The sequence below is a fragment of the Heptranchias perlo genome, unplaced genomic scaffold, assembly GCF_035084215.1.
Source record: "Heptranchias perlo isolate sHepPer1 unplaced genomic scaffold, sHepPer1.hap1 HAP1_SCAFFOLD_164, whole genome shotgun sequence".
NCBI classification, from domain to species: Eukaryota; Metazoa; Chordata; class Chondrichthyes; order Hexanchiformes; family Hexanchidae; genus Heptranchias; species Heptranchias perlo.
In genome coordinates, this window is record NW_027138903.1 from 328,435 (window position 1) to 340,637 (window position 12,203).

At 46.0% G+C, this 12,203-nt stretch overlaps 1 protein-coding gene and 1 long non-coding RNA gene across 3 annotated transcripts in view; one reads left to right on the forward strand and one right to left on the reverse strand.

Moving 5' to 3' along the window:
- LOC137309456 (uncharacterized) overlaps nucleotides 1-12,203 on the reverse strand; it is a 57,261-nt gene that overhangs the window by 43,561 nt on the left and 1,497 nt on the right. The gene's annotated exons all lie outside the window — the stretch shown is intronic.
- Nucleotides 1-12,203, forward strand: part of LOC137309455 (zinc finger protein 91-like) — a 69,296-nt gene that overhangs the window by 24,987 nt on the left and 32,106 nt on the right. The window lies entirely within an intron of this gene.

Sequence of the window (12,203 nt, forward strand, 5' to 3'; positions counted from 1 at the left end):
GGCCGAGGAAGCTTAGGTACCATACCCACTTTTATTTCCCCAGGCACCCTCTCTTTACTTCTATTTTGACCCAGGTGGTGGGGTAATAGGATACGGCCCCATGTATGCATTTTATTCCCATTTTGTTGACGTGGTCTAATTCAGACGACCATAGTAGAGATGAGGACACCAGGGTTATGGCAGTCCCCGAATCAGTAAGGGCCATCACCTCCTTTCCATTAATATTTATGGTTTCTAGAAAAGGGTGAACAGTTTTCACGTGGCTCACAAGCTGCACTACCCAACATGGATGATTGCAATCAGCCTCCTTAGGTTCCCCGAGGCTGCATTGCATGGGCTCCTCCTGGTTTGGGCAGCGTGCTGCTACATGGCCCCACTCATCACACTGGCACCCTTCCCCTAGTTTCCTGTTTAGCCCAGGATTTATAATTCCAGGGGCCAGCCCCGTAGGTCCCTTCATGAACCTTCACCGCTCTTCAGTACTCTTTTGCCTCGCCAGCTTTTTATCCACCCAAAATTCAGTTCCATTCTTCGGACACAGGGTTCATGCAAGGCTACACAGCCTGGGGAACGTCGGAGATCTGACCAAATCTTCGGCAGACAGTTGTCGTTCCACCAGGGCGATCATCTCTTGGGCATTGGCCGGGTCTCCTTAACCTACCCACTTCCTGAACTGAGGCGGAAGGGCTCGTAAATAGTGGTCCATTACCAGCAGTTCCACAATCCTGGCAGGGGAGTTGCTGTCCACCGTCTGGCCATATGGAACAAGTCAATCATTTGAGAGCTGGGTGCCTGGCCCTCCTGGTAGGTCCAGGCATTAGATCTCTGAGCCCTCACAATTGAAGTGACACCAGCCCTGGCAAGGATCTCTACTTTTAACAGATGGCAGTTGGCCACCACCTGCAGCTTCAGGTCAAAATAGGCCTTGTGGATCGCCACCAAGAACAGGGCCACAATGCCAGCCCATTGTTTTGGTGGCCATTTCTCCCACTCATCACAACTCTCAAAGGCCAAGTAATTTACAGTCATTTTCTGCAGCATTAGACAGGCTCTTATAGGTGAATGGGGGGGATCTCTGTCCCTCCATCTGGCCCCACAATTGCCTCAATTCTGAGATCTCTACTTGGCTCTGGGTGACCTGGTGCATAAGGAGTTGGGTGATCTCTCAATGGGCTTCAAGGACCCGAGTGGTCCTCTCTTTTACAGCCTGCTGGGCCCCTACCAGTTCTCTAAAAATTTCCTCCATTGGGGTGGTTCCCTTTCTTTCTACAATTTAGAGACACAGATACAACTTCTGACACCATGGGGGTGATTTTAAACCCCAAGAACAGGTGGGTTGAAAATAGTTGTTTTTTTGGGTCACAACTGCAAAATTTTCAGACTTTGCATTCCCAGTGGGAAGCCTGTATTTTTACATGCCCAAGTTAAACCCGGAGATAAAGATGGGCTGCAGTCGCAATCCAAAAAACAACTATTTTCAACTCCCACCCGCCTGTTCTTGGGATTTAAAAATCACCCAATATATGTCACAGAGTCCTATCGACTTGTAATCTTCTTCATACAACAAACATAGTCCTTGACCAGTTCATACTTCAAAACTCTTGTCGCTCCCAGCTCTGGGGGTTCCACTTTACTTCTCGTGACCTCTCCCTTTTATTCTCACCTGACTGGGGAAGGTCTCCACCCAATCCAACCTTAATTACTTCCGAAAGGTGAGGTCTCATAAAAGGGCCATACATGCCTCTTAAAGGGGAGGTTTCTTAAAAGGGCTACACCTTTACTCGGGGATCAGGGCCCACAGTCACTGCACAAAGTGACTAGAACAAATCTTCCTGCTGATGTTTACAGAGTCACTATATACAGTGATTGGAGGAAATCTACCTGCTGATGTTTACAATATCACTACATACAGTGACCAAAGGAAATCTTCCTCCTAATGTTTACACTGTCACTGCACACAGTGACCGGAGGATATGTTCCTGCTGATGTTTACAGTGTCATTAGACACAGTGATTAGAGGAAATCTTCTTGCTGACGTTTACAGTGTCACTGCACAAAGTGGCCAGAGGAAACCTTCCTGCTGATGTTTACAGTGTCACTGCACAAAGTGGCCAGAGGAAACCTTCCTGCTGATGTTTACAGTGTCGTTACTCACAGTGACCAGAGGAAATTTTCCTGCTGATGTTTACAGTGCCACAAAAAACAGTGACCAGAGGAAATCATCTTGCTTATGTTTACAGTGTCACTAGACACAGCGATTGGAGGAAATCTTCCTGCTGATGTTTACACTGTCACTGCACAAAGTGACCAGAGGAAAACTTCTCGCTAATGTTTACAGTGTCAGTACACACAGTGACCAGAGGAAATCTCCCTGCTGATGTTTACACTGTCACTAGTGACCAGAGAAATATTATAGCTGATGTTTACAGTGTCACTACACAGTGACCAGGGGAAATCTTCCTGCTGATGTTTGCACTGTCAATGCACAAAGTGACCAGAGGAAATATTCCTCCTGATTTTTACACTGTTGCTACTCATAGTGATCAGAGGAAATCTTCCTGCTGATGTTTACAGTGTCACTAAAAACAGTGACCAGAGGAAACCTTCCTGTTGATGTTTACAGTTGTAAACAATTTTACAACACCAAGTTATAGTCCAGCAATTTTATTTTAAATTCACAAGCTTTCGGAGGCTTCCTCCTTCGTCAGGTAAATGTTCAGGAGCTCCTTGAAGCCTACGCATTTATACATCACAGAACAATACATGGTGTTTACAGACTGCCCCTGCAACTGCCCGTTGCCAAGGCAATCATCGTGTTCAGACAGAGAGGTGTCACCTGCAGAACCCCCGAATACACATTCAACAAAAAAACAAACAGGAAAAAAAAACAGAGAGAGGCAGAAACATCCGGAAGGCAGAGAAAGCCAGCAAATGACCCATTATATTAAAAACAGATAACATTTGTTCGCTGGTGGGGTAACGTGTAGCGTGACATGAACCCAAGATCCCGGTTGAGGCCGTCCTCATGGGTGCGGAACTTGGCTATCAATTTCTGCTCGACGATTTTGCGTTGTCGTGTGTCTCGAAGGCCGCCTTGGAGTACGCTTACCCGAAGGTCGGTGGATGAATGTCCATGACCTCTGCAAGACATGCCAGATCATCGACACAGATACCACCATCACACGAGAGGACACCACCCACCAGGTGCATGGTTCATACTCCTGTGACTCGGCCAACGTTGTCTACCTCATACGTTGCAGGAAAGGATGCCCCAGAGCATGGTACATTGGCGAGACCATGCAGACGCTGCGACAACGGATGAACGGACACCGCGCAACAATCGCCAAACAGGAGGGTTCCCTCCCAGTCGGGGAACACTTCAGCAGTCATGGACATTCATCCACCGACCTTCGGGTAAGCGTACTCCAAGGCGGCCTTCGAGACACACGACAACGCAAAATCGTCGAGCAGAAATTGATAGCCAAGTTCCGCACCCATGAGGACGGCCTCAACCGGGATCTTGGGTTCATGTCACGCTACACGTTACCCCACCAGCGAACAAATGTTATCTGTTTTTAATATAATGGGTCATTTGCTGGCTTTCTCTGCCTTCCGGATGTTTCTGCCTCTCTCTGTTTTTTTTTCCTGTTTGTTTTTTTGTTGAATGTGTATTCGGGGGTTCTGCAGGTGACACCTCTCTGTCTGAACACGGTGATTGCCTTGGCAACGGGCAGTTGCAGGGGCAGTCTGTAAACACCATGTATTGTTCTGTGATGTATAAATGCGTAGGCTTCAAGGAGCTCCTGAACATTTACCTGACGAAGGAGGAAGCCTCCGAAAGCTTGTGAATTTAAAATAAAATTGCTGGACGATAACTTGGTGTTGTAAAATTGTTTACAATTGTCAACCCCAGTCCATCACCGGCATCTCCACATGATGTTTACAGTGTCACTACACACAGTAACCAGAGGAAACCTTCCTGCTGATGTTTACAGTGTCACTACACACAGTATTTGGAGGAAATCTTCCTGCAGTTGTTTATATTGTCACTACTCACTGAGGACAGGAAATCTTCCTTTTGATATTTACATTGTCACTACACAATGATCAGAGGAAATCTTCCTGCAGATGTTTAACTCTCACTACACACAGTGACCAGAGGAAATCTTCCTGCTGATGTTTACACTGTTACTGCACAAATGCACCAGAGGAAATCTTCCTGCTGATGTTTACACTGTTACTGCACAAATGCACCAGAGGAAATCTTCCTGCTGATGTTTACAGTGTCACTGCACAAAGTGACCAGCGGAAATCTTCCTGCTGACGTTTACACTGACACTGCACAAATGCACCAGAGGAAATCTTCTTGCTGCTGTTTACACTACTACTGCATAAAGTGACGAGACAAAATCTTCCTGCTAATGTTTAGTGTCACGACACAAAGTGACAAGAGGAAAGCTTCTGACAAATGTTTACATTGTTGCTACACACAGTGAACAGAGGAAATCATCCTGCTGATGTTTACAGTGTCACTACACACAGCGACCAGAGGAAACATTACTGCTGATGTTTATAGTTTACAGTGTCACTACACACAGCGACCAGGGGAAACATTACTGCTGATGTTTATAGTTTACAGTGTCACTACACACAGCGACCAGGGGAAATCATCCTGCTGATGTTTATAGTTTACAGTGTCACTACACACAGCGACCAGGGGAAACATTACTGCTGATGTTTATAGTTTACAGTGTCACTACACACAGCGATTGGAGGAAATTTTCACACAGTAACCAGAGGAAATATTCCTGCTAATGTTTGCATTGTCACTAGTGACCAGAGAAATATTACAGCTGATGTTTACACTGTCATGACACAAAGTCTCGGCACTCTACACCAGTATCCCCCACGATAACGGCATCGCTGCAACAGCCTCAGTACTCAACACCAACAGCCAATCTCCAGACGCCATCCTACAACTCATCCGCTTCATCCTGGATCACAATGTCTTCACCTTCGATAACCAGTTCTTTACCCAAACACACGGAACAGCCATGGGGACCAAATTCGCACCCCAATACGCCAACATTTTCATGCACAAGTTCGAGCAGGACTTCTTCACTGCACAGGACCTCCAACCAACGCTACACACCAGATACATCGACGACATTTTCTTTCTATGGACCCATGGCGAAGAATCACTAAAGAGACTACACGATAACATCAACAAGTTCCATCCCACCATCAAGCTCACCATGGACTACTCCTCAGAATCGGTTTCTTTCTTGGACACACGAATCTCCATCAAAGACGGGCACCTCAGCACCTCACTCTACCGCAAGCCCACGGACAACCTCATGATGCTCCACTTTTCCAGCTTCCACCCTAACCACGTCAAAGAGGCCATCCCCTATGAACAGGCCCTGTGGATACATAGGGTCTGCTCAGACGAGGAGGAACGCGATGGACACCTACAGACGCTGAAAGACGCCCGAGTAAGAACGGGATATGATGCTCGACTCATCGATCGACAGTTCCAACGGGCCACAGCGAAAAATCGCATAGACCTCCTCAGAAGACTAACACGGGACGCAACCAACAGAGTACCCTTCGTCGTCCAGTACTTCCCCGGAGCGGAGAAACTACGCCATGTTCTCCGCAGCCTTCAACATGTCATCAATGACGACGAACACCTCGCTATGGCCATCCCCACACCTCCACTACTCGCCTTCAAACAGCCACCCAACCTCAAACAGACCATCGTTCGCAGCAAATTACCTAGCTTTCAGGAGAACAGCGTCCACGACACCACACAACCCTGCCACGGTAACCTCTGCAAGACATGCCAGATCATCGACACAGATACCACCATCATACGAGAGGACACCACCCACCAGGTACATGGTTCATACTCCTGTGACTCGGCCAACGTTGTCTACCTGATACGTTGCAGGAAAGGATGACCCGGAGCATGGTACATTGGCGAGACCATGCAGACACTGCGACAACGGATGAACAGACACCGCACAACAATCGCCAGACAGGAGGGTTCCCTCCCAGTCGGGGAACACTTCAGCAGTCAAGGACATTCAGCCACCGATCTTCGGGTAAGCGTACTCCAAGGCGGCCTTCGAGACACACGATAACGCAAAATCGTCGAGCAGAAATTGATAGCCAAGTTCCGCACCCATGAGGACGGCCTCAACCGGGATCTTGGGTTCATGTCACGTTAAACGTAACCCCACCAGCGAACAAAAGTTATCTGTTTTTAATAAAACGGGTCATTTGCTGTCTTTCTCTTCCTTCCGGATGTTTCTATGTTTCTGCCTCTCTCTCTCTGCTTTTTTTTTGGTTGTTTGTATATTCGGTGGTCCTGTAGTTAACACCTCTCTGTCTGAACACTCCGATTGCTTTGGCAACGGGCAGTTGGAAAGATTATCTGTAATCACCAGGTATTGTTCTGTGATTTATAAATGCGAAAGGTTCGAGGATTTCTTGACATTCACCTGAGGAAGGAGGAAGCCTCCGAAAGCTTGTGAATTTCAAATAAAATTGTTGGACTATAACTTGGTGTTGTAAAATTGTTTACAATTGTCAACCCCAGTCCATCCCGGCATCTCCACATCATGACACAAAGTGACCAGAGGAAATCTTCCTGCTAATGTTTACACTGTCATGACACAAAGTGTCCAGAGGAAATCTTCCTGCTGATAGTTACAGTGTAACTACACGCAGCGACCAGGGGTAACATTACTACTGATGTATAGTGTCACTAGGCACAGCGATTGGAGGAAATCTTCCTGTTGATGTTTATAATGTCACTAGACACAGCAATTGGAGGAAATCTTCCTGATGTTTACAGTGTCACTGGTGACCAGAGCATGGTACATTGGCGAGACCATGCAGACACTGTCCCTTGCAGTGTCACTACACACAGTGACCGCAGGAAATTTTGATGCTGATGTTTACAATGGCACTATACACAGCCACCAGAGGAAATCTTCCTGCTGATATTTACAGTGTCACTACACAGTGACCAGAGGAAATCTTCCTGATGTTTACACTGTCACTACACACAATGATCACAGGAAATCTTCCTCCTGTTGTTTACACTGTTACTACACACAGTGATTGGAGGAAATCTTCCAGCTGATATTTGCATTGTCACTGGACAAAGTGAATAGAAGAAAAATTCGTGCTGATGTTTACCGTGTCACTGCACAGTGTTTGGAGGAAATTTTCCTGCTGATGTTTACAGTGTCACTAAACACAGTTACAGAGGAAATCTTTCTGCTGTTCTTTGCAGTGTCACTGCACACAGTGACCAGAGGAAATCTTCCTGCTGATGTTTACAGTCACTGCATAAAGTGACCAGAGGAAATCTTCCTGCTGATGTTTACATTGTCACTACACCGTGACCAGAGGAAATCTTCCTGCAGATGTTTATACTGTCACTATACACAATGACCGCAGGAAATCTTCCTGCTGATGTTTACACTGTCACTGAACAAAGTGACTAGAGGAATCATAGAATCATGGAAAATTTACGGCACAGAAGGAGGCCATTCAGCCCATCATGTCCGCACCTGCTCAAAATGAGCCACCCAGCCTAATCCCACTTTCCAACACTTGGTCCCTAGCCTTGTAGGTTATGGCACTTCAGGTGCACATCCAGGTACTTTTTGAATGAGTTGAGGTTTTCTGCCTCTTCCACCATTTCAGGCATTGAGTTCCAGACCCCAACCACCTTCTGGGTGAAAAAATCTTTCCTCAGCTCTCCTCTAATTCTTCCACCAATTACTTTAAATCTATGCCCCCTGATTATTGACCTTTCTGCTAAGGGAAATAGGTCCTTCCTATCCACTCAATTTAGGCCCCTCATAATTTTTTACACCTCAATTAAATCGCCCCTCAGCCTCCTCTGTTCCAAAGAAAACAACCCCAGCCTATCCAATCTTGCCTCATAGCTAAAATTCTCCAGCCCTGGCAACATCCTCGTAAATCTCCTCTGTACCCTCTCTAGTGCAATTACATCTTTCCTGTAATGTGATGACCAGAACTGTACGCAGTACTCAAGCTGTGGCCTAACTAGTGTTTTATACAGTTCTAGCATAACCTCCCTGCTCTTACATTCTATGCCTCGGCTAATAAAGGAAAGTATTCCATATGCCTTCTTAACCACCTTATCTACCTGCCTTGCTACCTTCAGGGATCTGTGGACATGTACTCCAAGGTCCCTCACTTCCTCTACACCTCTCAGTATCCTCTCATTTATTGTACATTCCCTTCCCTTGTTTGCCATCCCCAAATGCGTTACATCACACTTCTCCGGATTGAATTCCATTTGCCACTTTTCTGCCCACCTGACCAGTCCATTGATATCTTCCTGCAGTCTGCAGCTTTCCTCCTCACTATCAACTTTTTTTTTTTTATTCGTTCACGGGATGTGGGCGTCGCTGGCGAGGCCAGCATTTATTGCCCATCCCTAATTGCCCTCGAGAAGGTGGTGGTGAGCCGCCTTCTTGAACCGCTGCAGTCCGTGTGGTGACGGTTCTCCCACAGTGCTGTTAGGAAGGGAGTTCCAGGATTTTGACCCAGCGACAATGAAGGAACGGCGATATATTTCCAAGTCGGGATGGTGTGTGACTTGGAGGGGAACGTGCAGGTGGTGTTGTTCCCATGCGCCTGCTGCTCTTGTCCTTCTAGGTGGTAGAGGTCGCGGGTTTGGGAGGTGCTGTCGAAGAAGCCTTGGCGAGTTGCTGCAGTGCATCCTGTGGATGGTGCACACTGCAGCCACAGTGCGCCGGTGGTGAAGGGAGTGAATGTTTAGGGTGGTGGATGGGGTGCCAATCAAGCGGGCTACTTTGTCCTGGATGGTGTCGAGCTTCTTGAGTGTTGTTGGAGCTGCACTCATCCAGGCCAATTTTTATATCATCTTCAAACTTCTTACTCATGCCCCCCACATTTAAGTCCAAATCATTAATATATACCACAAGAAGCAAGGGGCCTAGTACTGCGCTCTGCGGAACCCCATTGGAAACAGCCTTCCAGTCACAAAAACACCGGTCCACCATTACCCTTTGCTTCCTGCCATTGAGACAATTTTGAATCCAACTTGCCACTTTCCCTTGGATCCCATGGGCTTGTACCTTTTTGACCAGTCTGCCATGTGGGACCTTGTCAAAAGTCTTGCTAAAATCCATGTACACTACATCAAACATGCTATCCTCATTGACCCTCCTTGTTACCTCCTTAAAAAATTCAATCAAGTTAGTCAGACACGACCTTCCTTTAACAAATCATACTAACTGTCCTTGATTACTCCGTGCTTTTCTAAGTGACGGTGTATCTGGGTGTCCTTGTACATGAAACACAAAAAGTCAACATACAGGTGCAGCACGTAATCCGGAAGGCAAATGGAATATTGGCCTTTATTTCTAGGGGGATGGAGTATAAAAGCAGGGAAGTATGCTACAACTGTACAGGGTACTGGTGAGACCACACCTGGAGTATTGCGTACAGTTCTGGTGCCCTTATTTAAGGAAGGACATACTTGCATTGGAGGCAGTTCAGAGAAGATTCACTAGGTTGATTCCAGGTATGGAAGGGTTGTCTTATGAGGAAAGATTGAACAGGTTGGGTCTGTACTCATTGGAGTTTAGAAGAATGAGAGGAGATCTTATTGAAACATACAAGATTCTGAGGGGACTCGATAGGGTAGATGCTGAGAGGATGTTACCCCTCATGGGGGTATCTAAAACTAGGGGGCATAGTCTCAGAACAAGGGGTCGCCTGTTTAAGACGGAAATGAGGAGGAATTTCTTCTCCCAGAGGGTCGTGAATCTTTGGAATTCTTTACCCGAAAAAGCTGTGGAGGCTGAGTCATTGAATACATTCGAGGATGAGTTAGACAAATTTTTGATCAGCAAGGGAGTCAAAGGATATGGGGAAAAGGTGGGAAAGTGGAGTTGAAGTAAAAATCAGATCAGCCATGATCTCATTGAATGGCGGAGTAGGCCCGAGTAATTATAGACCAGTCAGTCTAACCTCGGTGGTGGGCTATATATTGGAATCAATTCTGAGGGACAGGATACCATAAGACCATAAGAGATAGGAGCAGGAGTAGGCCATCCAGCCCCTCGAGCCTGCTCCACCATTCAACAAGATCATGGCTGATCTTCTACCTCGACGCCATTTTCCTGCTCTATCCCCATATCCTTTGATGCCTTTAATATCTAGAAATCTATCGATCTCTGTTTTGAATGCACTCAATGACTGAGCCTCCACAGCCCTCTGGGGTAGAGAGTTGCAAAGATTCACCACCCTCTGAATGAAGAAATTTCTCCTCATCTCAGTCCTAACCCCTTATTCTGAGACTGTGACCCCTGGTTCTAGATTCCCCAGCCAGGAGAAACATCCTCCCTGCATCTAACCTGTAAAGCCCTGTAAGAATTTTGTATGTTTCAATGAGATGACCTCTCATTCTTCTAAATTCTACAGAATACAGGCCTAGTCTACTCAATCTCTCCTCACAACAATCCCGCCAACACAGGAATCAGTCTGGTGAACCTTCGTTGCACTCCCTCTATGGCAAGTATAACCTTTCTTAGGCAAGACGACCAAAGTTGTACACAATACTCCAGGTGCGGTCTCACCAAGGCCCTACATAATTGCAGTAAGACATCTTTACTCCTGTACTCAAATCCTCTTGTAATAAAGGCCAACATACTATTTGCCTTCCTAATTGCTTGTTGTGCCTGCATGTTAGCTTTCAGTGACTCATGTACAAGGACACCCGGGTCCTTATACATGAGTCACTGAAAGCTAACATTTCCCAATCTCTCACCATTTAAAAAATACTCTGCATTTCTGTTTTTCCTACCACAGTGGATAACTTCATATTTTTCCACATTATATAGCATCTGCCACGTTCTTGCCCACTCACTTAGCCTGCCTACATCCCCTTGAAGCCTCTTTGCATCGTCCTCACAACTCATATTCCCACCTAGTTTTGTGTCATCAGCAAACTTGGAAATATTACATTTGGTCCCCTCATCCAAATCATTGATATAGATTGTGAATAGCTGGGGCCCAAGCACCGATCCCTGTGATACCCCACTAGCCACAGTCTGCCAACCTGAAAAAGACCCGTTTATTCCTACTCTCTGTTTTCTGTCTGTTAATCAATTCTCAATCCATGCATGTATATTGCCCCCAATTCCATGTGCTCTAACTTTGTTCACCAACCTCCTGTGTGGGACCTTATCGAAAGCCTTCTGAAAATCCAAATACACCACATCCACTGGTTCCCCCTTATCTATTCTACTGGTTACATCCTCAAAGAACTCCAATAGGTTTGTCAAACATGATTTCCCTTTCATAAATCCATGTTGACTCTGCCAAATCCTATTATTATTTTCTAAGTGTCCTGTTATCACATCCTTTATAATAGATTCTAGCATTTTCCCTGCTACTGATGTCAGGCTAACAGGTCTGTAGTTCCCTGTTTTCTCTCTCCCTCCTTTCTTAAATAGTGGGGTTACATTTGCTACCCTGCAATCTGCAGGAACTGTTCCAGAATCTATAGAATTTTGGAAGATGACAGCCAATGCATCCACTATCTCCATAGCCACCTCTTTCAAAACCCTGGAATGTAGATCATCAGGTCCTTGGGATTTATCGACCTTCAATCCCATTAATTTCTCTAGTACTATTTTTTTTACTAAAACTAATTTCTTTCAGTTCCTCATTCTCGCCAGACCCTTGGTTCTCCAGTATTTCTGGGAGGTTTTTTGTGTCTTCTTCCGTGAAGACAGACACAAAGGGGGCGATTTTAAACCCCAAGAACTGGTGGGTTGTGGGCAGGTGGGAGTTGAAAATAGTTGTTCTTTGGGTCGCGACTGTAACCCGGCTTTATTTCCGGGTTTAACGTCGGCGCGTAAAAGTCCAGACTTCCCACTGGGAATGCAAAGTCCGATTGCGACTCAAAAAAACAACTATTTTCAACTCCCAAACCATCCGTTCTTGGGGTTTAAAATCACCCCCAAAGTATTTGTTTAATTTCTCTGCCATTTCCTTATTCCCTATTATAAATTCTCCCGTCTCTGTCTGCAAGGGACCCATGTTTGTCTTCGCCAGTCTTTTCCTTTTTACATACCTGTAGAAGCTTTTCCAGTCCGTTTTTATGTTTCTCGCTGGTTTAC